General features: G+C 40.9%; 1 long non-coding RNA gene across 1 annotated transcript; it reads right to left on the minus strand.

The window, feature by feature from the left end:
- Positions 1 to 233: 233 nt before the first annotated feature.
- Positions 234 to 12657, minus strand: LOC117201010 (uncharacterized). The gene is made up of 3 exons (XR_004482909.1): positions 12580 to 12657; positions 5576 to 5882; positions 234 to 2341 (listed from the first exon to the last, which is right to left on the minus strand). It is a non-coding gene; the product is annotated as an uncharacterized LOC117201010 (long non-coding RNA).
- Positions 12658 to 26332: the final 13675 nt, after the last annotated feature.

A 26332-nucleotide genomic window follows, 5' to 3' on the forward strand; every position in this document is an offset into this window, starting at 1 on the left:
TTTATTATATTTATATAATAACCATATTTATGCTCTAGTTCCAGCTAAATGCCCTCCCACCCACAGTGCATTTTGTGAAAAGAGGCCCAGTGACAAACTTTTAAGGTTTTATTTTGCATCCTCGGTCAGGGTGTACCAAATGTTTATGGGGTGTTTGTTCTGCAGTGATTACTCCTTAAGTCTTCCTGTCAATAATGTGAGATGCAGACTCCGGTTCTCCCAGTCCTCCTGCAGCATGGGAAAATACCATGGGCTATGTGAGAAAGCACTTATTGTGCAAAGCTGTTCCCAGAAAACCCTAGCTGTGGGCAAGGGACTAGATAAGACATGCGGCTGTAGAGAAGAGGCTTTAGTTTTGGACTAAGGGAGGAGGGAACATTCCAACGCCCGAGAGGAAATAAATGGATCAGGGTGGGGTGAGACAGGGTGGGAGGGAAGCTGAGAAAGTGGGTGAAAGCTCAATCCCAGAGTTTTTCTTTGCGTGAGTGTGTCTTTGCAGAGTGGGTGTCTGGGTGAGGGTGGTGGATGCAGAGCATTGGGGTAGAGTGAGGAATGGTAACAAACAGGCGAAGTGTGAGAAGCTGGGTGACGTTAGGACCCTCTGGGGATGCCAGAACCTGCTTTCTGCTTTCTCTTCCTGCAATGCTTAGCTCAGCCAGCTTGGCTTTGCACCCATCAGCATGCCTGTGGGAGCCACGGTAAGGTAATTAACACTCAGATGTCTGACACTAAATATTTGGAATCCCACAGCGTGCTGGGGTGGGCAGATTTCAGGGGTTGCTGCTTCTTAGGAACAACCAGCTGTTCCTGCTCCTCCTAGAAAACAGAACAAGATGAGGGCTTAGAGAAGAGAAAGATTTATTTGGATTTGATGAGGGATTTCCTGGCTGTGAAAACACAGAGGGAAATATAGTCTTTGGGATGGGACGCCTATAAGAGATGTGAAATCTCCTTCCTTCCTGTAATTCTAGCAAGGAGGAGAGCAGCTCCCCTGCCTTCACTGTGCAGTTTCTGGAGACAGGGACCCAGTCCAAATACTCACCCCATGGCCATCCCAACCCCCAATTAAATGAAGCGTGTTGATGCCAAGGAGGATCAGGGGTCATTTTCCCACCTTCACTGCGTACATGTTGTACATAAATCCAGTTGTTGGAATGTTTCGACTCAACCTTGGAAATAATGATAGTTAACACAGAAACACTTCTGTTGGAGCATGCTCGTATTAGAAATTGGTTCTAGCTAGATGGAGGGAAAGTGGCATGCTGCCTTTTCCAACGTAGATAACAGAACAGCATTTGCCAAAGTAGCTGAATTATTGAGTATATTATCCCGAAACGAGTCAATTGGTAGACAGCATGTTGTATAGAAGGTTACGAGCCAGGAGACCTTAGTTCAAGTTCTGTCTCAACTTTCTGGAGCCTCAATTTTATCAGACTACAGCTGCATGAGTGCCCCCCAGTGAGGCCAGCACAAAACTTCCCATCGGAGCTCAGCCCAAACTGCAGAATTGTGCACAGAAAATTATTGTTGTTTGCAGCCACTAGATTTTGGTGCTTTGTTAAACAGCAATAGGTAACTCATAAAGGTAGAGATGTAGAAAGTGGAATAAAAAATGAGTTAAGAGCAAGGTGGTAGGGAAGAGAGCCTTGGAAGAAAGATGTTCAGGGTCTTTGGAATATCTTCAGAGAGGTGGGACCACCCCATGGGGAATGGGGGGAAAAGGTATCATGGTACTTTGCCCCTCTTCTCTCTTACTTCAGCCTTAACCTTGGCTGATAACCAAGGTCTACCCCAGCTCCGGTGTGATTTTGATCTTGGTTGGGAGAACCATGAAAAGCCAAAATCACCCCTCTCTCTGCTGCCTTTTTCTGAGACTGGAACTTCCTATGCCATGTGCTGGTGGCCAGCCCTGAATAAGAACCTCCCAGTGAGTTCCTTGGACCATTGTTCACTTCCTGTCATTCTTGTCCTGCCTTGGCCCTGCCCTGACATCCTCCTTGGGTCTTGAATTCCCCCTTCTAGCTGGTTTTTGGAGCAGTCTGCTGCCTTCCTGGTTAAATTACACTGTTGGGGTTCATATTGCCATCTGCCGTGTAGCGTGCATGGTGGGGGACGTGAATCTCTAGAGGCGCTGCTCTCAGGGATGGGTTTGGTGATGTAATGATACACAGGGAGGCACGATGGAGGGTGGGGACTGTAGAGCTGTGTGATTCTGTAGGAGGGACACTGGAGCAGGCACAGACCATGCTGACTTCAGACTGAGCTCCAGGTTTAGGCAGCGGACTCCAGGGCCAAACAGATGCCATCTCCAGGGTTCACAGATGAATCGGATTGCTCCCATCTGACAAAACATGTTGGAGGGAAACAAAGATCCATGCTTGAAGAGAACTCTGAGCATTTACGGTGACCCAGTGTCCGGCTGTAGACAATGATAAAGGCAACACGTAAGCAATGGTCATATCACAGTGACAAGGTGCAGGAGTGTTATGAGACCCCCAGGGAGTGAGTAGGCTCAGCAAAATTCAGCCAGCATGGGGTGAAGATGAGGCCAGTGTAGATCAGAGCAGGAAACTCCCAGTTAATTAGTTAAGGATTGTCAGAATGTCTTTAGTAAGGAATTAACAGACATTAAGTTTGCTGAATATCAGGTTGCTATGGCATGCTTATGCTTACTAAAACATGCTACACTCTATACAGTTTTCATTCCAGGGTAAAAGTTTGGTATCTCCAACAAACATTCTAATTACCTTCTTAATATTCCCATGAAAACTTCATTATCTGTACCTCCAGGTGCTTTTGAAGGTACGTGGGATGGGTGGGCATTATCCATGACAGTCAAAGTAGTGGTATTTGCAAGAGGCTAAATTAGGGCCCATGAAGAATTAGTTCTTTTTTTTTTTTGAAGAATTAATTCTTGATAGATGTTTTTTATGCTACACCCAACCTTGAGATAATGGGCCACTGACTTTCATAATAATGATCATAATAATTAGTTACTTTTCTCCCCATTTTTTATTGAGGTGAAATTCATATAATATAAAATTAACCACTGTTACAGGTTTAATCGTGTCTCCTCCCCAGAAAATTCATATGTTGAAGTCCCCCAGTGTCTCAGAATTGACCTCATTTGGAAAGAGGATTGCTGCAGATTGGTTAGGGTGAGATCCTGGTGTAGTAGCTGGGTCCTTGGATCCAATATGACTGTTATCCTTATAAAAGGGGGAGCTTTGGACACAGAGGCACACACAAGTTGTCCATCTACAGGGCAAGGAGAGAGGTCTGGAACTAACCATGAGACAACTTGATCTTGGACTTCCAGCCTCCAGAACTGTGAATCAATAAACTTCTGTTGTTTAAGCCACTCAAGTTCCTGGTACTTTTTTATGGCCGCCCTAGCAAATTAATACAACCATTTCAAAGTGAACAGTTCAATGGCATTTAGTATATTCACAATGTTGTCTAACCACTACATCTATCTAGTTCCAAAACATTTTCATTATCCTCCTCCAAGCACCCTCCAAGTGAAATCCAACCCCTTAAGCAGTCACTCCCCATTCTCCCCTCCCCCTAGCCTGTGGCAACCACCAATCTGCTTTCTGTCTCTATAGATTTAGCTATCCTGGGTATTTCATATAAAGGGAATCATACAATATGTGACCCTTTGTGTCCGGCTTCTTTCACTTGGCGTGAAAGTTGCTACTTTTTATTGAGCATCTTCTGTGTCCCAGCAGTGTGACGTGTAGTTTATAATCGTCCCAAGAAACCTGCAACGCAGAAATAATCTTACCACTTTTCAGATAAAGAAACTGAGGTGCAGAGTGCTTAAGGAACTTTTCTGAGATCTACCAATCTCTCTAGTCATATTTCTAACCAGCCCAGTGACTCTCCCTGAAGCCCCCTTGGCCTGCCTTTCCTGCTTGGTGGATAGCTCTGCATGTCTAAAAGGAGCAGGTGCGAGATAGCTAGTGGGAACTTGCTGTACAGCACAGGGAGCTCAGCTCGGTGCTCTGTGATGACCTAGATGGGTGGGATTGGTGGGGAGGTCCAAGAGGGAAGGAATATATATATATATAAAATCATATATGATTCACTTCATTGTACAGCAGAAAGTAACACAACATTGTAAAGCAATTATACTCCAATAAAAAAAAAATTTTTAAAAGGAGGAGGTGCAGTAGACTTGTGTCTCCCTGTCACTAGCCATTGCCTTTCCCACCACTGTACTCATCTTTTGTGCCACCTGTATCCTGGAGGCTGGCCTCTACCATTGGGACCTCCTGGTTCCTTTGCCCTCTGGCTTCCGGTTGGATTTGGCCAGCGGGAAATAGAGACAGGAGATGAGAGGGCAGCAGGAAAGGTTGAGCTGTTTTTTTCCTGCTCCTTTTCTGCAGGGCTCTGTCTTGGCTCTTGCCAGGCCATTTCTCCTCCATAGCTCTAGCCACCCTGTTTCCTTCCCTTGTCCCTTCAGCCTTAGGGCAGTGATGACTTCCTCTTCTCGTTGGTCTCTAGATGTCTCACCACCACCTTTGGTTCCCTTAACCCTGCCTATAACTCCCTAAGAAATTTCCTTCATTGGAGTCTCTCCATTTGAACCATCCAGGTGGGGTGAATTCTCTTTCCTGCCAGGACCCTATTAGGGGTGATTGACTAATCACCAAACTTCGTGTATCACTTTCATGATTTCTGCCATATCTGCGTGACATCTGGGCTATTGCTTATTTACTGGTGTTTTCTGAAATCATTTCACTTCTGTTTTTACTCACTAATTACTTTAGCTTTACCCTAAGCAATAATATCCATGAAATCATGGGTTTGATATGAAAGTTATATAGTTTTTCCTGATACATATTATAATATTATAATATATACATAATTCTTTAACAGAAACTGTATCTGGGTACCACTGCACAGCATCTTGCACTGACTAGATAGATGATCTTCTAGGCCCTTTTCCTCTCAGACAAGCTGTGATTCTAGATTAATACCTGAAATTTTGGTGCTTGTCTTAAGTCAAAAATATCTCAGTGGTTGATGGGTTTAAATTGTTTCCTTTCAGCTGTACTGCTGCCGTAAACAGAAATGAGGAATTCTTTATTCTTGCACTGATGAAAAACTTCTAAGTGCTACCAAATAGGGAAAAATCATTTGGGCTTTCACTGTATTGTTGTGCAAAGAACGAAGATAAATCTGGTTTTGTGCAAGATGAAATCCTCTTTCCTCAGGTGGCCCTCACTGTGGGAGATTTGGGAGGAAGAAAGGAAAATGGAAACTTGACTAACTGTATTCACTTCAGGGAAGGGACCCGGATTCTCTGCACTTTGCTGGTGGCGAGGTGAGGTGTGGGCACTGCAGCTGTGAGCAAATCCTGGCAGACTGTGGTTTGAGAGCACCTGGCTCTTCTGAGAATGAGGACAAGGGGAGACTCTAGCAGAGGGCATTCCAGAACTGGGATGTGACTATCCTAGCTCTTTGAAACTCGTTCCCCTGCTTCTCTTAGGGCTTTGAGGAACTTGGACACACCCCTTCCCACCTGGATACACTCCATTCACTGTTCATTGAACACAAGTCTTCTTACCCACTTTCTTGTGCACCAGCACCTCCTGGAGCACTTGTTAGAACATAGGTTGCTGGGCCCTGTACTTGGTGTGTCTGAGTCAGGAGGTCTGGGGTGGAGCATGGAAGCTTGCATTTCTAACAAGTTCCCATGTGATGCTGCTGCTGCCGCTCTGGGGACCACGCTCTGAGAGCTCTTGAGATAATAATGCCGAGTGTCTGCTGTGTGCCAGACCCTTGAGATGGAAAGATGAATAAGGTAGAATTCTTCCTTCAGATTGCTTACTTTGCAAATAATTCAAACTCTCCTCCGAGGTCAGTTGCCTCATCTGTAAAAAGAGAATAATTATCCTTATCTCACAGGGCTATTGTGAGAATTAAGTGATATTGAGTCACAGACCTTTGCTATTTTAAAAGAACACATCTCGAGACCTTTGCAAGTCCCCAATTCTATGAATACTATTAAAACATGTAATTTTCTCTATAAAACTTAGTTAAGCATAAGTGAAAATTTTAAGTGACCCTTTCAGGCCCCTAATGATTCACTAAATATAGGAATAAAGCGATTTATAAAGCAATTAAAATAAATTATTGCTGGAACACTTGCTGAACAGTTTCAGAAATTACTTTCTCTTGATTCCTGATAGAGTATTGGGTGCCTCCAAGCAGCTACCGGCTTCGACATCTTACCCTTGAATTTACCCAATACTTCACTTTCTCTCTGTTTCCACTGTTCATATTTGCAACTGACTTATAAGTGGGATCTTCTTTCTTTTTTCCATAAAGACACAAAATATTTTACATTGACATTGAATAGAGAAAGCAACAAGGCCACATCAAGATACAGATGCTGGGCAGTAAGCTAGGCTTGCTCACTAGTTCAGATCTCTTCTAATATATCAACCACGCTGCAGGTCTGCCATGTTGTACAACTCTAGAAGACGTCTTCCATATTGTAAATCGTGTCCCTTGGAGTTGTGCAAAATAGTGGTGTTGCCTTTCCACATGGAGGTCTAATTTGTGATCTCGTTGTAAGACTTCCAGGTTACTCACAGGATTTCAAAACTAAGATTTGGAAACTCATGTTAACTTAGCAAATGCCAAGGCTCTGCTTGGTATGAGAGTGCCTCTTAGAATATCTGGAACATCACTGATTTTCCAAAAAGCCTCTTTCCCATCTTCCACTTTAATTTTGGCATTTCTGGTGTTGGCTCCACTCTTTCTAACCTCGGGTCTTAATATGACACCCCCTCCAGTTTATTCTGTTGCCTTGGGTTAGCCCAGGTTTGGTTGGCATTTTGTCCACCACTGCCCAATAGCTGTCTCCAGGGCCTTTGGCTGCTTCAGTCTATAACATACCAGCAGGAGAAGCAGGTTTGCGTTTTGGTGCCAATTCTGCCACTTCCACTGCATGACCCAGAGCAAGGGGTGTAAACCCTTTATGCCCCTTTGTCTTCCTCCTTAAATGGCTTCTTTCATTGATTTTGTCCATTGGGCCGCTAAAACAAGATGCCATAGACTGAGTAGCTTATAAACAACAGAAATCTGTTTCTCACAGTTCTGGTGGCTGGAAGTTCGAGATCAGGGTGCCAGCACGGTCAAGTGAGGGCTCTCTTCCTTGTCAAAGATTTCTTGTTGTATCCTTACATGGCGGAAGTGGATGAGGAGCTCTCTGGAGCCTCTTTTATAAGGGCACTAAATCTCATTCATGAGGACTCCATCCTTATGACCTCATCCCCTTAAAGTCCTACCTCCTAATAGCATCACCTTGGGGGTTAGGTTTCAACATATGAATTTTGGGAGGACACATTCAGACCACTGCACCCATAAATAGTTTGTTGGAGAATAAAATGATAGTCACAGAGGCATGAAATTTATTTGCAGGAAGGGTACTTATATATCATTTAGATTAGCTAATTCCTTTATTTTTATAGTAGGCATAAAAAATTTCATTAGACTTTGATTTTCCCAGAAAACATGTGTTTTTAATACAGTGGCATTATTACCAAACAAAGCAAACGCTGTTATATTTTTATGGAATAAACTTAAGAGATTTCAGAGTTCCTGATCTAATGCATCATGCCTTGGATCACGAAAATCAAGTTTAGTAAAAAGTAGCTTTCCTATTCTTTTCTGAATTTAGGGGATTCAGGTTCTGTTAAACAATGGTCTGCCTTCCAGGTTAAGGAGAGTCTCCGCTTTCCACTGGATGGGTTTTCTGTGGCCAGGGCTTTGTAGAGCAGCCAGTGTTGTTTGTGTGGGGACCTCCTCTCTACTTTACCAGTAATCGTGATATTCAAGAGCTCTAAACAGTCTGGAGAGCCCAACGCCTGTAAATGGGGCTTTTGGACCCCCTTAGATCATTCACTGAGGCAGCTGACCTTTGTGACTTACATATCTATGTCTTTGGGGTTGTTTTTCTCATGTGATTTACAGGGGTTCCTTTCTAATTTGCAGGCTACGATTCCTAGCAAGAACCGAGCCATTTTTGAATATTCAGAAAGGGCAGCACTGTAATATGACTGTTTACAAATTAACACACATTTCTTGTTAGCTTGAAGAGAAGCAGAGTGCTCAGTTCAAGGAAAATCCTTAGATTCTAAGTGCTGGGGAGGTCTTACAGCTCATCTCTGATGCCTGCATTTTAATTCTACTTCTTGGGACCATCTTAGGAAGTCTTTTCTAGCTCTTTGGAACAGCTATTTAGATATTTGAAGACAACTGTCATACTTTTCCCTATGGCTTTTCTTTTCCTAGCTGAGAATGCCAAATTCTAAAATGATTTCCTACAGGACACAGTCTTAGTTTCCAACACTTCTCTGGACACTTTTCCCCAACACTTTGGATTGTCAGTATCTTTTTTAAAGAGGGGTGTCCAGAAATAATTGTATCATTCCAGGTGTTATCTGACCAGAGAAAAGCATTTTGGGAGTATGACCTCCCCAATCCTAAATAAAATAATCTGTTTATTTAACACTGCTTGGGGCAAACGATAGCTGGAATTAAATTCCCACCTTCAGTAAGAAAATGGTAGATTAAACAACATCTAATACAGAACTCCAGTGTTCAGAGGTCTGGAAACCATCATTTTAGTCATAAAGATGCTCATAATAGCTACCATTTATTTAGTGCATACATTTTACATGAGTTATCTCATTTAATTCTTATAATTCCATGAGGTATATATAATATAATAATGCCACTAAATCCCATTTTGCAGATGAGGGAACTGAGGCTCGATGGGACTCAATAATCTGCCAGGTAATAAGTGCAGGATTTAAAGCCCGTGTACTTTCTGCTACACTCCGTTACTTTTTTCGATTTTGGATGGTCAGGTGAAAAGAGGTGTTTTAACTGAAAGACTTGCTGCCTTCATGGAGTTGAAGCGTTATTATTTGTAATGGAGAGAAAACTTTGAACCTCAACGGGAGAGAACTACTGTGGAGAATGCAGATGGAACATTTGAAACAGACACCTTCTAAGACTCCTTGATAAATACAATTCTCTCAGCTTCTAAGCAGTGTAGACTTTCCAGACGGAAGCAAAGCCTGTGAGCTTGTACCTCCATGACATTATAGCAGCCAGGGTGCAGGGCTGGGGGTTTGGGGGGAGTGGGTCCAACAAGTATTATACAAAATAAGTAAGTAAATAAATACAACAAAATGAAAGTATTTAGGTTAAGTGTCATGCAGACAAAGTAAAGGATTGCATTATTTCTGCCTCTTCTGTGGGTCATGGACGTGAAGTGTTCTCCATCTGGCAGTGCAGAGGAATCACCTGATGGGTGTATTTAAAGGCAGATTCCCTGGGCTCTGATGCCCATCCAAGGGGCCTGGGATGGGACCTAGGGTTTCCATTTCATAAAGCTTTCCCAGGGCTTCTGACCGTCTGGTAGAGTTGGAAGCAGACAGTGAATTTCCAACCTTGGACTCTAGGATGACTTAAGTCTGTTCAGCAACCAGTCCCTCACAGAAAACCACCTGAATTTTAGGTGCTGAATTGAACAGTTGGCTGGGCATTGCAGTTTCATGCACAGTTAGTGCATGTATCAGATCATGGGTCTTAAGAATAGCGGCGACACAAATGTACACAGTCTACCATGCCAGTAGATCAGAAGAGATTCATGAAATTATCTTCCAGCTAAGCGGTAAATTCTGTAATTTTCAGTATTCTTTTCGTGTAGTGTGAGAGTTTGCATAATTTCCCTGTGGTAGAATGCAGAGGATTCAAAACAATAAACTAAGAGATCTACCAATTCATTGGAGCACAAAATTTAAATCCGTGTTTGCTAACAATATTTCAATTTCTGAGCAAATCTGACATGGAGAGACTGAATAATTATATTTCCATCTTTGCTTTGGGAGGAGTCTGTTTATTTATTGCCTTGGTTAAGAATGCTAAAAACCTGGAACTCTGTACTGTGATATTTACCTTTGTCCGATAAATTTATTGCTTAAGATTGTATTGATTTTGTCTTATAAACGTTTATCAAATGATCGCTCTAGGTCATAGAAGGAGAGAAATGCAGCATTCAGTTAGGCTTTTTGGATACTGAGTCCCTGCCTCAAGAAAATAAACATAAAAACATAGTAATAATTAACTGTATATTTGCCTCAGAGTTTACAAAACATTTTGAAGTCCTTGATCTGGTTTGATTTCCCCCTGAAACTCTGAAGTGAGGAGACCAACTTTGCTGTGGAACTTCTTTAGATATAGAGCCATTATTCCATCTGTGTGTGCTTTTTCATCAATTTATGTTCAAAAATGTTGATGATGTGCAACTCCTGAGAATCATGTCCTTAATAGAAAAACTTCTATTAACCCAAACTTAACCTAAAGAGGCTGTTTCACACTCTATTTGTAAAGGGAGGTAAATTGAAATGAAATGAGTAGATATCAAAATGGCTAACATTTCACCTTTCAACTAATTAAGTAACAAATTTATTCATACATCCCTCAAATACATATCGAGCATCTGTAACGGTATTTCCTTCCAAATCCTGAGACTGTATCGGGTGGTGATTAAGAACACCAGCTTTGGTACTAACAGATTTGGCTGTGAACCCCTCCTCTGCCACTTTTCCCGTGACATTGTACATGCTGCTTTTTTTCTTTCAGTTTTGGCTTCCTTTCCTGTAAAATATGGATAATAATAGTATGACCTGATATCATCTTGAGGGGGTGAGAATTACAGGAAATAAGGTATACAGAGTGTTTACACAGTACCTGGTGTGTAAAAGGGGCTTAATAAATTATAGAATAAAATATTACTCTGCAGTGAAAGCTGCTGTTCAGAAAATTGACCACAGCCAGCAAAGACACTTGGCTCTCTTTGATGGACCATGTGTCTCTAGAGCGGAAGTGTTACTCAGATATTTAGAAACACTCTCCGCAAGACATTCAGAGGTGAAATCCTTGTAATTAGCTATCATGTCAGTTTGTGTTATTTTGGTTATCAGTCAGAGGAAAGAGAATTTACTGGTTCTTGTAAATTGTCAAGCGGCAGGACTAAACTTTAGGCAAAGCTTGATCCAGTAGCTCAGATAACCGGGACTTGGTTTCTCTCGGTCCAATGTACTTGCCATGGCTTCCTCCCAAAGCCCCATGCGGTGGTCCCATCTCATTTCCCAAGTCTCTCCTCAAGTAAAAGAAGAAATATCTATGGCGGCTGTGAGCCCCACATCCCCCCAGGGCCAGGACAAGACCGAGAGGATTGAAGCATTTGCCTCAGATGCAAAATTTAAGTGGGCATCAAAAAAACTCAGGAATCAAGGTACATAATATTTTCATGCTACGTGTAAAAAAAAATAACGCAAAAATCCATGATGAACAGAATATCAAAGACTTAAATAAAAGAAGAATCAGAATCAGCTGAAGAGAGATGCTTTCTCCCAATAGTTCCATCAAACATCTTTTTTCTCTTCTGGGCCCTGAGTTATGTCCCATCCCAGAACCAATTGCTGTGGCCAGAGGCATGGGACACGCCCACTGGCTTCAGCTAATCAGGGTCCACTTCTGAAGTGGGGTAGGGTCAGTCGTAATCAAGCCAAAGAACAATGAATGGGAGAGCTGGCTCCAGAAAGAAAGACCATAAAAATCACAGTATTGTTACCCTAGGAAGGCGGCATGAATCTCAGGTGTCAGTAAGCTATGTTTCACTCTAGTCATTAATTTAATTAACCAGATTCCATCTTTTCATCCAGCTCCAAAGCTATGTTTATTTGCTTACCATTACAACTTGATGTTTATCATGATGGTCAGAAGTCCATGTTCTGCTTATTTTGCCTCCCCCACCCCCAGTTTGTTTGCTTTTAGCAAGGTTAAGAAGGAAGAGGTGTTGGTGTGGGTCGGAGGACTCCAAGAGGATGGGGTGTCCATGGACCTACACTGTTAAGGTAGAGGGGGATCAGTGAAACTGTAGCCCACAAGGTCTTCTTTGTGTCTGTCTACAGTCCTAATAACTCTGTGTGTGTGTACGTGCGTGTACGCACGCTCTCACCTTTGGCACAGTGATGACTGTCATAAGCACATTCTCAGTGGGGTACTTATGGAACATCTCTGATGATAAAGATGCTGTTCACACCTGAGCACTTAGTATGTGTGTATTATATATAAGGTGTTTTCATTTATAGTAGCTTAGCCAGTTATGCAAGGCTGGTATTTTTAGTTCCTCTTTTTTTTTTTTTTAACGTCTTTATTGGAGTATAATTGCATTACAATGGTGTGTTAGTTTCTGCTTTATAACAAAGTGACTCAGTTATACATATACATATGTCCCCATATCTCTTCCCTCTTGCGTCTCCCTCCCTTCCACCCTCCCTATCCCACCCCTCTAAGGGGGTCACGAACCACCGAGCTGATCTCCTGTGCTATGTGGCTGCTTCCTCTTTTAACAGAGGAAAAGACTGAGGCTCAGATATCTTACCAAAAAAGAGTAACTCTAAGGACAAATAACTAGAAAGTGGCTGAGATCAGATTTAGATCCACATCATTCTGGACCCAAGACTCATGTTCTTTTCGGCATACCTCACTTGATGGAGGGGGTAGATCATTAGACCCAGAGTCAGGAGGCCAGGTCTGTTCCCAGTTCTGTAACTGACTGTCCCACTTTTGGCAAGTTGCTTCCCCTTTCTGGGATGTGGTGTTCTTAGGTATACCGTGAGAGTCACTTTTAAGTTTTGTCTTTAGCAGAAAAGCACTTCCTTCAAATGGAATCTTAAATGACTCAAAGCAGGCTCTTCTCTTTTTTTTGCGGTACGCGGGCCTCGCACTGTGTGGTCCCTCCCGTTGCGGAGCACAGGCTCCGGACGCGCAGGCTCAGCGGCCATGGCTCACGGGCCCAGCCACTCCGCGGCATGTGGGATCTTCCCGGACCGGGGCACGAACCCGTGTCCCCTGCATCGGCAGGCCTACTCTCAACCACTGCACCACCAGGGAAGCCCAAAAAGCAGGCTCTTCTGATGGAGTCTGGGGAGTGGGGAGCCGGGGTGGGATTGGGGAATCACAGAGCCCTGCTGGTTCAGCAGCCCTTTCCCACTGGGAAATCCTGGGGTGCTGCTGAACACAGTGTAAAAGGCACTAAACTTGACAAAAGTCATTTCCAGTCCTACCATTTCATGGCCATGGTTCTGAGTGTCCTCTGAAGGAACCAGAGAAACAGAGATTAAGGAACTTGAGGCATGAAGTAAATGAGGAGAGAAGAGGGAGGACTCACAAGCCCTGGCTGACAGGAGCAAACACGGTGGGAAACCCCAGGCCACTTGGTTGGAGATGGAGGAACCAGTATAAACTTCATCTGCAGAAACGCTTACATCTTGATTTCTTGCTTTGTTCTCTGAAAGTCTTCTTCTTCTCTTCCTTTCTGGGTACACCTCTCATATTCTTTTAGAACAATATCATTGTCCTCTGCATGAGTTCAGAATCTGTTACAGGGACCCTCACGAAGTGTTGGTATGATAAATATTAAAGTTGATTAGATTGGGGAGGGGATTGTGAGACTATTAAACTGGTTTAAAAATGGGTTGGTTTCAAGAGCTGTAAGCAGTTGGAAAATAAAAAAGGAAACCCTTTTTTTTTAGTTCTTAAAAGAAATCCATAATGGGTTTTCCTCATAAACTGCAATTATTTTTAAATAGCACTAATGAATAATTTAAAGACCCACTGGGTTAGGCAATTAGTTTTAAGTGTGGATTAATTGCTTTCTTTATAATATTACATATTCATTTTTTGCATAACTTGGACAGATATTTCATCTTATTTAAAAATATTTTATGTTTTCTAAAATGTTCTGATAGGTGGGAAAAGAAAATGCTACAGTCATTGTAAAATGTGAAGGCTGTACCTGCCCTTGCTTCAGGAGATCTAACAAAAGCGTGGCATTTTCTTTTCCCCACTGGTGATCCGGTAGGCGGGGTGTTACTGATGGCAGTGGCTATCAAACTGTTTTTGATTGTGACCCGCAATAAGAAATTGTGTCCCAGTACTGACACTTTAACATAAAAGTTATATGGAACAGAAGTTTTAGAATACAAGGCTTAGCTCTTTTTCATACCCACCAATATTTTCTATTCCACTCCACTTAAAACATGGTCCAGCAAGGTAACTTTTGGAGGCAGGAAGGAGGTTTCTGGGGAGGCTGGCCAAGTTCTGTTTCTTGACCTGGGTGGTGGTTATAGAGATGCTCATCTTGGGGCTTCCCTGGTGGCGCAGTGGTTGAGAGTCCGCTTGCCGATGCAGGGGACACGGGTTCGTGCCCCGGTCCGGGAGGATCCCACATGCCGTGGAGCGGCTGGGCCTGTGAGCCATGGCCGCTGAGCCTGTGCGTCCGGAGCCTGTGCGTCCGGAGCCTGTGCTCTGCAACGGGAGAGGCCACGGAGGTGAGAGGCCCGTTTACCGCAAAAAAAAAAAAAAAGAGATGCTCATCTTGTAACTATTCACTAGCATCGTTTCATATGGTTATCTGTACCTGTGTTTTATTTTGCTACATAAAGGTTAAAAGTATATGTTCCAGCAGTTTGGAAAACATAGTCCTAGGGGTGTGGAAACTTTCCTGCCCATCTTCATTTGGTTTTTAAAGCAGACAGAGAAGGTTAAACTGAAAAGCCCAAGGGTGATTTAAGGGACCCTAGGAAACAGAGCAGAGCAGCAAAACCACTCCTCTGGCCATGCTGCAGTGGGTGGGTGAAGTGGGCTTGAGAACTAAATCCACAAGTCACGTTTGGGGATCGAAATCTATCCCCCCACTGGCTTTCCGGAGTCAATGAACAGGCCAGGAACGTAGCCAAATGGGATTCCCTCAGGTTGGGGTCTGCAATATCGTTGGAAGGAGGCATTCAAGGGATGGGGGTGGATTATGCTGGGCATTTTACTGTTACGAACTTCAAACTTGGAACCTCTTTCCACCCTTTCAGAAAGAGGTCCTCTCTCTTTAATCTTCTCTACCTCAATCAGCTTCTTCTAATGGGTACCTGTACATTAGCATTGAGGGTTTATTTCCCTTATTTTATTGATCTGTCTTGAAACTGTCTGAACCAATCAACCTTCTTTAGAGAGTAGTATTTCAAACAATGTATGTAGAATGATGGGCATTGAAATCCTCAGTTCTAGCCTCAGCCTTGATCTGCAGTAGCTTTGTGGTCTTGGGTAAAGGGAACAGGATATCGTTTCATCAATCAAGGGCAATCAATCTTTGACTATATTTGCTGTCCAAGAACACAATGGCATGAAGCTTTTATCTCCCAAGTAATACAGCTTTTATTTAGTGTCCAGAAAAATTATTCAGAGCTTTGAAATAAAGCGAGTGGCATGTCCCTTGAACATCATGAATGGCCCCAGACCCACCCAAGGGGGGGAGTATATTTTGTTCAACTCTGCTTACTATTGGTTAAAGATTCAGACTATATGACATTATACGTTAACTTGGAGATTTTTTTGTCCAGTAGAGATACAAGTACTTTCTGTCTGATTGAACTGATAACCCCAAATATTACACTTTATTAGCCTGTTGAACTTTCAGTGGTTTTGTATCTAACCCAGAAATCATATCCTAACATTTCTGTAGTAAATTATCTTTAAATACCTAGCTCTTCAAATATTCTTTGAACAAGTCTTAGTACATTACTGGTTCCCTCATTAATTAATGAATTGAATAAAATCTTTGACATGTGTTCATTTTATATTTACACAAGAGTCAAGATTTTATCTTTTTGAAAATTATGCTTTTTGTGGGTTGCTCTACAGAGATGCCCAAGTGGACTAACCTGACAGAGCCGATTAAACTGTGTTGCTTGAGAAACGCATCTCAAGGGCTGTGTAAGCCCAGACACCTCTTTTCTTGCTTCCAGAGTGAATCCCAGATGGCAACAGAACTCTAACTTTGCTGGCTTTCTATTTCTCTAGATTTCTTCTGTTTTTCATGTCTATAGATTTTATGTTTTTTTTTTAGTTTCTGGTTCGTTATTCCCCTTGGTGTTAGCAAGAGTTGGGATTTTGGTTTTATGGTCTCTTGTGAATGGATGATGGAGATCTATTCTCTGACAGGTGAGACAGATATTCTGGTTTGAGAAACTTTTTTTAAAAAAAAATTGTATGTTTGTCTATTTGTGAGCACAAAGCAATGAAGAATTTCATGATCACTGGAAAGAATAGTTCTTTGAGATCTGAACTGGTGAATTTTTGTGTTTCTGTGGTTATTTGTGACTTGAGGCTGAAGCTATAGAACTGAAGCTATGAGCTGTCTGTGTGTCAGGAGGGCTGTGTGTCTGTGATTCACAAAAGGCCTTGATATCACATTGTACAAGTATGAAATGTTTTCTTACCTCCAGGTTAGATTATTATGTCTTAAAATAAAGGAGCTCTGATCTGACTAGTTGTCAGAAATTGATAAATCTTATATAAATCTCATATTCCCCCAATATACAGAAAATAAGTAAACTACAGTTTAAAGTACTAAATTTTAAAAATGATTCTTAATGAAAATGTTAGCTCATAACCACATTAGTATAAGAATCCAAGTTCACATAATTAAGATAAATCTTTAGAAAAATCAGACTGGTTCAATTATTTTGGTTTAAAAATAAGCAATCACTATATATCTTTCCCTTGAATTTACAAGTATGAAGATCTTGGTACTTTTTCTCATGAACTTCCTAACTTCCTGGTTTACTGATCAAATAAACTAACATTACTCCTACATAACATTTAAGATTATAAAAAAATGTAAATTTTGTTTAACTAAATTGAATGATAATTCTGAAAAATGTTTTCATAGCAGTGTTTATGCTGTGTAGTCTGTCAGCTTGGACATAATTTCCAACATCTTTAGGTAACTTGAATTAATATTAAATTGAGTTAATTGATAATTGTTGTTTACTTAGATACTTTCTAAGAATGGATAATTAAACATTGATGACTAAGTGTAATTTTAAATTTATATATTTTACTAATTATTTTTATATGCTAAAGAGTGGCTATATTTGGGGGATCATATTAAGAAAACTTCTTCATTTTTATCACATTAAGAAGGAGCACAGAAGTGTGCAGCTATAGATAGTTCTGTTCTATGTATTCATGAACTTTGATAATTTAGTAAAATGTTTGTGTACAAGAGTGACTTTTCAATTTCCCTTCTCCCAGTTTTCTCTGTGAAATAATTTTGGTTAAAGTGAAGTATTTTGTTTAAAAGTTATGATTAGTGTTGGTGGGCAAAAAAAAAAAAAAACAACAAAAAGAAATAAAAGGCATATAGATTAGAAGGAAAAAACAAATGTCTCTACTCTTAAATGGCATGGTTGTCTGTATAGAAAATCCCAAAGAATCCACAAAGAGTCTCCTAGAACTAATAAATGAGTTTAGTAAGGATGCAGGATATAAGGTCAATATATAGTAATCAGTGTATTTTTATGTGTATTAGCAATGACCATTTGTAAATTTAAAAAAATACCATCTACAATGGCACCAAAAAACCATGAAATATTTAGGCATAAATCTAACAAATTGCGTAAGACTTCTATATGCAGAAATTTATAGTACAATTATCAATAAAATAAAAGAAGGTCTAAAATGAATTTGTGTTTGTGAATAGGAAGACTCAATATTGTTAAGATGTCTGTTCTTCCCAAATTGATCTATAAATTCAAGCCAACCCCAGTCAAACCCAGAAAGACTTCTGTATAAATCATCAAGGTGATTCTAATATTAAAGGCAAGGAATATAGAAGAGCCAGAACATTAAAATTTTTTTTTTTTAATTAAAAAACTTTTTGTTTTTTGGCCACACCATGTGGCATATGGGATCTTAGTTCCCTGACCAGGGATCGAACCCGTGCCCCCTGCATTGAAAGTGCAGAGTCTTAGCCACTGGATTGCTAGGGAAGTCTGGAGCCAGAACATTTTTAAAAAAGAACAAAGTTGGAAGACTCACACTACCTGATTTCAACACTTATTATAATGATACACTAATAAAACAGTGTGGTATTGGCAAAAGGATAGACACATAGGTCAGTGAAACAGAGAACAGAGTCCAGATTTAGACCCTTCCATATATGGTCAATCAATTTTGACAAAGGTACAAAGGGAACACTAGAGATATTATAGTCTTTTCAACAAATACTGTAGCAATTGGACACCCACATGCAAAAGAATGACTCTCCATCCATGATGCAAAGCAACTGGAACCCTCATATGTTTCTGTGAGAATGCAAAATAGTATAGTCACATTGGAAAATTTGGCAGTTCAACATTCACTTTCCATAAAATCCAGCAACCTCCCTTTCTAGATATGCCCAAGTGAAATGAAAACTTATGTTTATGCATAAACTTGTACACGGATATTTATAGAGTCTTTATTCGTAATTGCTCAAAAATGGAAGCAATCCAAGTGTCCTTCAACTTACGAATGGATAAACAAGCTATTGTACGTCTATGTAATGGAACACTACTCAGCAAACTCCTGAGACCTGCAACTACGTGGATGAAGCTCAATGCATTATGATAAGTGAAGGAAGCCAGACTCAAAAGGCTACATACTGTAGGATTCCATTTATAGGACATTCTGGAATAGGTGAAAGTATAGGACAGAAAACAGATCAGTGGTTGTCAGGGGCTGGGAGTGAGGTGAGGGGTTGATTAAAAGAGGTGTGAGGGGATTTGAGGGTATGTGTGAAGACCTGTTTTATGCCTTGATGGTGGTGGTGTTAGTTATGTGATGGAATGCATGTCACGTGTCGTAACTCCAGGATGGTACACTATGAAAGGGTGAATTTGATGATGTAAATTACACCTCAATAAAATAATATTGGTGCTTAAAGCTATGCCAGGAACAATAGTGATCGAGAAATACAACTATGTATGTGAGGCAATGGGATTAAATTTTGTTTTTCAAGAAAAATAGAGTGTTGATTTGTCCTACAATGTCAGCTTGTTCCAGAATACAAGAGCTTAGTGAACAAATAAGCAGCTTTTATTTGTCTAGGTTTATAATACCAGAGTCTGAAAAGAGGGTACAAAGTGTATTAAAATTTTGGCAAAGTTTGCTCAATTTTGATGGGCCTATTCATAAGATTATGTTAAAAAAAAGAAAAAAGAAAACTTATGCTACAACTATATTAATTCATTACGTGAATTTGGCTTTCTCTTTGGTAAAATGATAAATTGATTTTACAGCTCTTATCCGCCTAGTAGTAGAGCTTGTGTGTCTCACTAGGATAATTTTCTAGTCTTTTTGTTGACTTTATCATGTCTTTGATTATTTAAAAACGACAACAACAAAGAGCAAAGATTCTTCACTGTACACAAGCTCAGGTTCCTTATAATCATGTTGCCTTTAAAACATTATATTGTCACTTTGATTAAATAGGTAACCAAATTGTTTCCCTCAGGCATCCATGATCCCGTCTTAATCAAGTGACTAAATCTCCTTTGATAACTCTTTTGATTTTGCCCAAGTTTGGATCTAAACTGAGAAAGATAAAGTGACATTCCCAGGATATTTTTTACATCTAACACAATATTTTAGATTTTCAAGAGGTCCCCTGGAAGTCATAAAGATTTGTTATTCTGCCTTATAAAAACAGATGCTAGACATAATTAGGTTTTTCTTTTGGTTTGCTCCATACCTCTAAATCAATTCTACATTAGCATAAGAGCTGCATGGGAAAAATTGTCAAATCAAGAGGGATGTTCAGCTCTCCCTAGGTTAAGTTTCCATAGTTGAAATGATATTAATTCAGATATCTCAGAAGTTGTACACGTTATAGGAACGCCCTGGAGATTGGTCAATACTCTCGCTCTCCACAACGTGTTCTTACCCTCAGGGGAAACAGCAGTCAAACTCTGATGAAATGGATATGCACTCTACCCCAATATAGAATTTTCTTCTCCATTCCTACATTATTTATTACTGTAATAAATTAACCAGGGTCATTCAGTTTCATAATCAAAGAGGTCTCTGCTTTCTTCTGAGGCTTGCCCCAAATTCTACAGGCTAGAATTTGTCTCTTCAACAAAAGGGCAGCTTCAGAACCTCCTGGAAAGGGATTATACCAAATACTCTAAACTATTGGTATGTCTAAGAATAGACTCTAAGGCACATGCTTCTGAGCTGACATAGCTGAACCAACTTTCAGATTGCATCAGTAGACAGTCAGGGTTTCAAGGACTCTTTTTAGCCTACCACGTGAAAGCGGACTGCTTACCCACACCCAGCAGAATGAGAATCAATTATATGGGACTGAAGAGACTGATGAGGGAAATTTAACTTGAGTTGTTTGTTTGCAATATTGTTGATGGTGTTTTAATGTTCTATATCTTATGGACATGTAAGAAAATATGAGAAAGCCTTTTCTCCTTCTTCACTAACCCTCAATTTAGTAGACTTTGCTTTTAAACTAAGTAAAACTTTTAATGGTATCTGATTCTTAGCTGATTCCTTAGAGTTCAAAAATAAATGTTTTTACTGAATATCTCCTTATTTTTTTTTAATCGCAATACAGTTTTGGCATGGGCTCATTAGAACCTGTCCTCTTTTTTACTGGAATATAATTGGACAAATCAATTGTGCAGCCAAGGTCATGACTGGATGTTACATTTGAGGAGGATTCTCATTTAATTAGGTATGAAAGACCCAATCTTAAGGAAAATTACTCTGATGGTTATTTTGTGGTTGCCCCATGCGGTGCCTCGATTAAACATTATTTCTGGGTACGTCTGTGAGGGTGTTTCTGTATGAGATTAGTATTGGAATCAGTGGACTCAGTAAACTAGATTGTCCTCCCCAGTGTTGGTGGGCATCATTCCACCTGTTGAGGGCCTGAATAGAACAAAACGGCAGAGGAAAGAAGAATCTACCCCCTTTTGCTTCCAGCCTGCCTGTTGAGCTGGGACATCAGTCTTCTCCTGCCCTTGGACTGGGGTTTATACCATCGACTCCCCTGGTTCTCAGGGCTTCAGACTCAGACTAGTATTATTCCACCCACTTTCATGGATCTTCAGTTTGCAGACAGTGGACTGTGGGACTTCACAGTCTCCGTAATTGTGTAAGCCAATTCCTATGATAAATCTTTTCCTGTATATGTATATCCTGTTGGTTCTGTGTCTCTAGAGAACCCTGACTAATACAATTACTGACCTGCTATGTGGAGCCATTGCCTACAAATCACTCCCAAGAAAACCAGCTTCGTATCTGGTTTACAGAATCCCAGTGTCAGTTAGTAAGGAAGCCTACCTCCTGCTAGGCCAGGGACCTTCACTAATTTGGGGGACCTCAAGAAGAGAGGAATTCATCCCCAAATATAGGTACATACTACCAGGTAAAATCTGGTAGAGAGAGTGTGTTGCACTTATTTCCTAGCCTTAGGATAGAAGAACAAATAATAGAGGTTTTCAAAAGTCCAGTCCAAGATTCCATATAAAAATTTCTGCACAGAAGTTTCTTTATTCTGAAGGGCTATAGAGCATATTCAAGGAGGCATGTATGGTTACTGAAGACCCTTTTTTCGCACATATATGAGTAAGCCACCCAAACATACTGACACCAGCCTCTCTGGAAGTTATTTATGATATGAGGAGGGTGGTAGAGAGACTTCTGAGTTGTCCAAAATTTGGAAATAAGGCCAAAAAATGGGGTGACATGTCCTTTCAGTGGAGCACAGGCCCACCCAAATTTAGAGGGGTTTCTTATTGATTAATATTGGTAAAATTTTCAAATTTAGTGAAGTTACATGTTAACTTTTGTAGACTTTTGTCCAGTATATATGCAAATGATTTCTGTTCAATGGAAATCCAAAGTTTAAAGCCTCCTGCCCTAGTGGACATTAAAGGATTTGTGTCTAGTTCAGAAATTTTATCCTAATAGCCCTTTACTTAATTGCCTATAAAGACCTGTTTCCTTAAATGCTGTTTGAACCAGTCTTAACATCTCACTGGTTCCCTGAGTAATTAACAAGTAGAATAAAATCTTTGACAAGTATTCATTTTATATTTGCATGAGTTATGTTTTTAAAATCCTGAGAATTGTACTTTAACATAAGTAAAAATTTGTCTTTTCCTTTTTGGTTAATCTCAGAAGTAGAGGAAGGGATCCCGATGTGAGTGGCGTGTAACTGAGTTGATGTAATTTCAGAAAAAAGCCAAGATATTTAAAGCAATTGGCTTTTGCAGCAGTCATTGTATGAGTTTGGCTAAGTTTTCTGGAAACATGTATTAAAAAATCATGTGTAGACTACCTTCATCAACCACCTAGAGGTTTCAAGCCTCAAAATGAGATACCTCTGACCCTAGATTAGGTCTGACGTTTAGTCTTCTGTGGCCTGATGTGGTTTGATTCTATGATAACTAAACTGTGTTTGACATAGATTTGAAATGGTTCCTTAGTGGTGGATCCTAAAAATACCTGCTGAATGAGTGGATCACTGCCTTCTTGTTCATTGTTCTCCCAAGCCTTTCTAATTGGAGCCCGTGGGCTTTCCATTCAGCTCATCTGGAATTGAGTTTACCATACCTTCCTGGACATGTGTTGTTAACCTGGCTTTTCACGTGGGGTCGATTTCTCTGTCCTGGCATAGTCTTTAATTGATTCCAGGTCACTCATTTTATCCCCAGGCCAGAGATTCCAGCATGGACTCTCATGACCACATCATTTATGAGCAAATGATTGCTAGCCAATCCAGCAAAGTTCAGCCTGTACCTTCGTTGATTAGGGTCAGGTGGTGGAAGCAGAGTGAAGAGGAGGTGGATGGAGGAGCAACTGGGCTCAAATGCTCCTCCAGTTTGCAAAAATGACCAAGTTGACTTCATTCATGAGTTGTTCCATTCTTAAAACAGGAAAACAAAGTGACATGGCTTAACTCTATCCAGTTGAGAGCTTTCAAGCCTGTGGTCCTTAAAGAAACAGGGTTAAAATTCAGTAACTTCTTTCGGGAAACAAATTAAATTGTATTCAAATGCTCAATAGGAAGCATGTCAAGGTTTAGTGGAGGCTGTCAGAGATACCCAGTAAGCAGATGATGGTGGTTTGGACTAGACTTGCAGCAGTGAGCATGGTGAAAAATATCAGATTCAATGTATATTTTTAGAAGTACAGAAAAAAGAACTTACTGAGGAACTTGATATGGATGTAAGAGAAGGAGAGGAACTAAGAGTAGGTTTGTGGTCTGAGCAACTGGGTAAATGGTGGTGCTATTTATTGTCTTGGGCTGGAAGGAGGACAGAAATTTAAATAGAGAGGAAACCAGCATTTCTGTTTAGGACATTAAGTTTGTGATGCCTTTGAGATATCCAAGTAGAAACATGAAGCCATCTGGAGCTCTGAGGCTAGGTCCAGGGAGGGCAGAGGAATTTGAGAGTTGTCAGCTCATTGGAAGCTGTGGGTCACACATTATAACCTAAGAAAAGAGTGTTGATGGGGAAGAGAAGGGCATGAGAATAGGACCTTGGGGATCTCCAACTTTTAGGAGTCCAGAAAAGGAGGAGGACCTGGTGAAGGAGGTTGAGGAGTGACCTCTGAGGCAGGAGGAAAAATAGAAGAATGTGGTGTCCCAAAAACTAGACAGAAAATATTTCAAATGCTGCTGAGAGATTAGGGGTGGGATGAGGATGAAGAATTGACCAATCCCTGGCCTCGGCCTGATGTAGGTCATCAGTGACATTGCTAAGAGAAGAAGAGAAGAGATAGGGAGGAAAGGTCCATTTTTTCCGGGTGGTTAGTAACATGGATTTTGGAATTAGCCGGATGATGGTAATAGCGCCCATGATTATGACTCAGTATCTACCAGGTGTTTTGTAAAAATCGTCTAATCTCTAAACTCTGTGAGGCAGGTAGTGCCCTCATATTCATTTTATAGAAAAAGAAATCAAAGTATTTAAACAAACTGACTAGCGTTACAGCCCATCAGCGGCAAAACCAGGATTCAAACAGAAGCTGTTTGACTTCAGAGCCATACCTTAACCATTAAAATGTTTTTTAATTAAAAAAATTTTTTTATTGAAGTATAGTTGATTTACAATGTTGTGTTAGTTTCAGGTGTATAGCAAAGTGATTCAGTTACACATATATACTTTAACCATCTTGATAAACTGCTTCCTATAGCTAGTTTAAAGCCTTGCTGTCCTACTGACTGGCTGTGTAAAGTTGAGTAAGTTACTTAACTTAGTAAGACTCAGTTTCCTACATTTGTCATAAAAGGGAGATGTGATGTGTGTAGAGGGTTTTTGAGCATTAATTGAACTATGTATGCAAAGCCTTAGCACAGAGCCTGACACACAGTTATTATCCGGTGCAGCCTACTCAGGTCACAGATGAGGAAGCCAGACCCCAGAGAGCCCAGAGAACTCGTCACAGGTACAGGGAGACTGCCAGAGGGACGGCTGTGCCAGCGCCCTGACCTCTGGTCCAGAGCTCAGGACGTTAAGGACCTCTGGCCAGCTCTGTTTCTCAGAAGCCCCCTACTAAGGGAACAAAGTACTCTTTGATGCAGTTCCAGTGCACCTCTGAGCTGCTCAGTATAGTCCCTGCTCAAGGCAACAAATAACTCACAATGTTGTTACCTGCCTGATGACTTTTGAAGCAGCACTGTCCCGAGGAGTGCTCTGTCACTGGAGTGACAGTCCCTCATGTTGTACAGCCCCCCAAAGCTAACACTCTGCTTTTGTGTTTTAAAATGCCCAAGACAGATCACAGAAAGTGCCAGTTTATTCCAGTAAGCAGAAGGATACACATTAGGCTGTCCTACGGCCAACGAGGGGAAATGTCTGATATGTATGTATATATGCATGTCTGCGTGTATGTATGTATACATGTATGTATTTCCTTTTCAGTCTGTCTCAGCTGTGGTTTGGTTATGAAGAAAATTCTCAAAGATGAAGTTTGATTTGGAGGTTTCTAAATGTGGGAGGTTTACAAGGTGCCATGGATTCAGAATCATGGACGTTGACTCTGGAAGGGCTCAGAGAGTGGTCAGCTCAGTGGCCTTTGTGTTTGGGGCTGTGGGGGACTGTGAGACCCCCCAGGAGCCCCTGAGTACAGGGAAAGACTGGGAGATGATGAGTTATGACTGCAGCCCCCAGCCCCAGCCCTTACCCGAATAGGTTTTTTTTTTTTAAATATATATCTTTATTGGAGTATAATCGCTTTACAATGTTGTGTTAGTTTTTTCTGTACAACAAAGTGAATCAGCTATGTGTATACATATATCCCCATATCTCTTCCCTCTTGCGTCTCCTTCCCACCCTCCCTATCCCACCCCTCTAGGTGGTCACAAAGCACCAAGCTGATCCCCCTGTGCTATGCAGCTGCTTCCCACTAGCTATCTATTTTACATTTGGTAGTGTATATATGTCCATGCTACTGTCTCACTTCATCCCAGCTTACCCTTTCCCCCCGTGTCCTCAAATCTGTTCTCTACCTCTGCGCCTTTATTCCTGCCCTGCCACTAGCTTCATCAGTACCATTTTTTTAGATTCCATATATATGCGTTAGCATCCGGTATTTTTTTTCTCTTTTTGACTTACTTCACTCTGTATGACAGACTCTAGGTCCATCCACCTCACTACAAATAACTCAGTTTCGCTGCTTTTTATGGTGAATATTCCACTGTATATATGTGCCAAATCTTCCGTATCCATTTATCTGTAGATGGACATTTAGGTCTCTCTTAATTTGCTTTACACGGCTATAGATGGCATTGAGGGAAACAGCTTTGGTTTAAAAATCACTGATCTAATCTAACTTTCTTATCTTACAGATAAGGAGACTGAGGTCCAAACAGGGAACTGATTTGTCCAATATATGAGACTAAGCCCGTCCCAGAGCTTAGACGGGAACTCAAGTCCCTGATTCCCATATGGTTGTTTTTTGTTATTTTTTCCCCTCTATTTAGTAGGGCTGGAAGTTGACTTTTATTTCTGCCCTTGCTTTCAGCACAGGCATCAGGAAACTTTTTCTGCAAAGGGTTAGATCATAAATATTTTCTGTTTTACGGGCTGTACAGTCTCTGTTGCAACTACCCAATTCTGTCCTTGTAAGGCAAAGCCGCCGTAGACAAAATGCAAGCAGGTGAAGGTGGTCAGAGGATACAAATTTCTAGTTATAAGATGAGTAAGTTCTGGAGAGGTGATGTAGTGCATGGTGATTATAACTACCAGTATTGTATTAGAAACTTGGAAGTTGCTAACACAGTAGGTTTTAAAAGCTCTCACCACACACCCAGAGATTGTAACTGTGAGGCGCTGGAGGTGGTAACTGACATTGTTGTGGTGATCATTTTGCAATATATACATATATAAAA

This window comes from Orcinus orca, chromosome 16, assembly GCF_937001465.1.
Source record: "Orcinus orca chromosome 16, mOrcOrc1.1, whole genome shotgun sequence".
NCBI classification, from domain to species: domain Eukaryota; kingdom Metazoa; phylum Chordata; class Mammalia; order Artiodactyla; family Delphinidae; genus Orcinus; species Orcinus orca.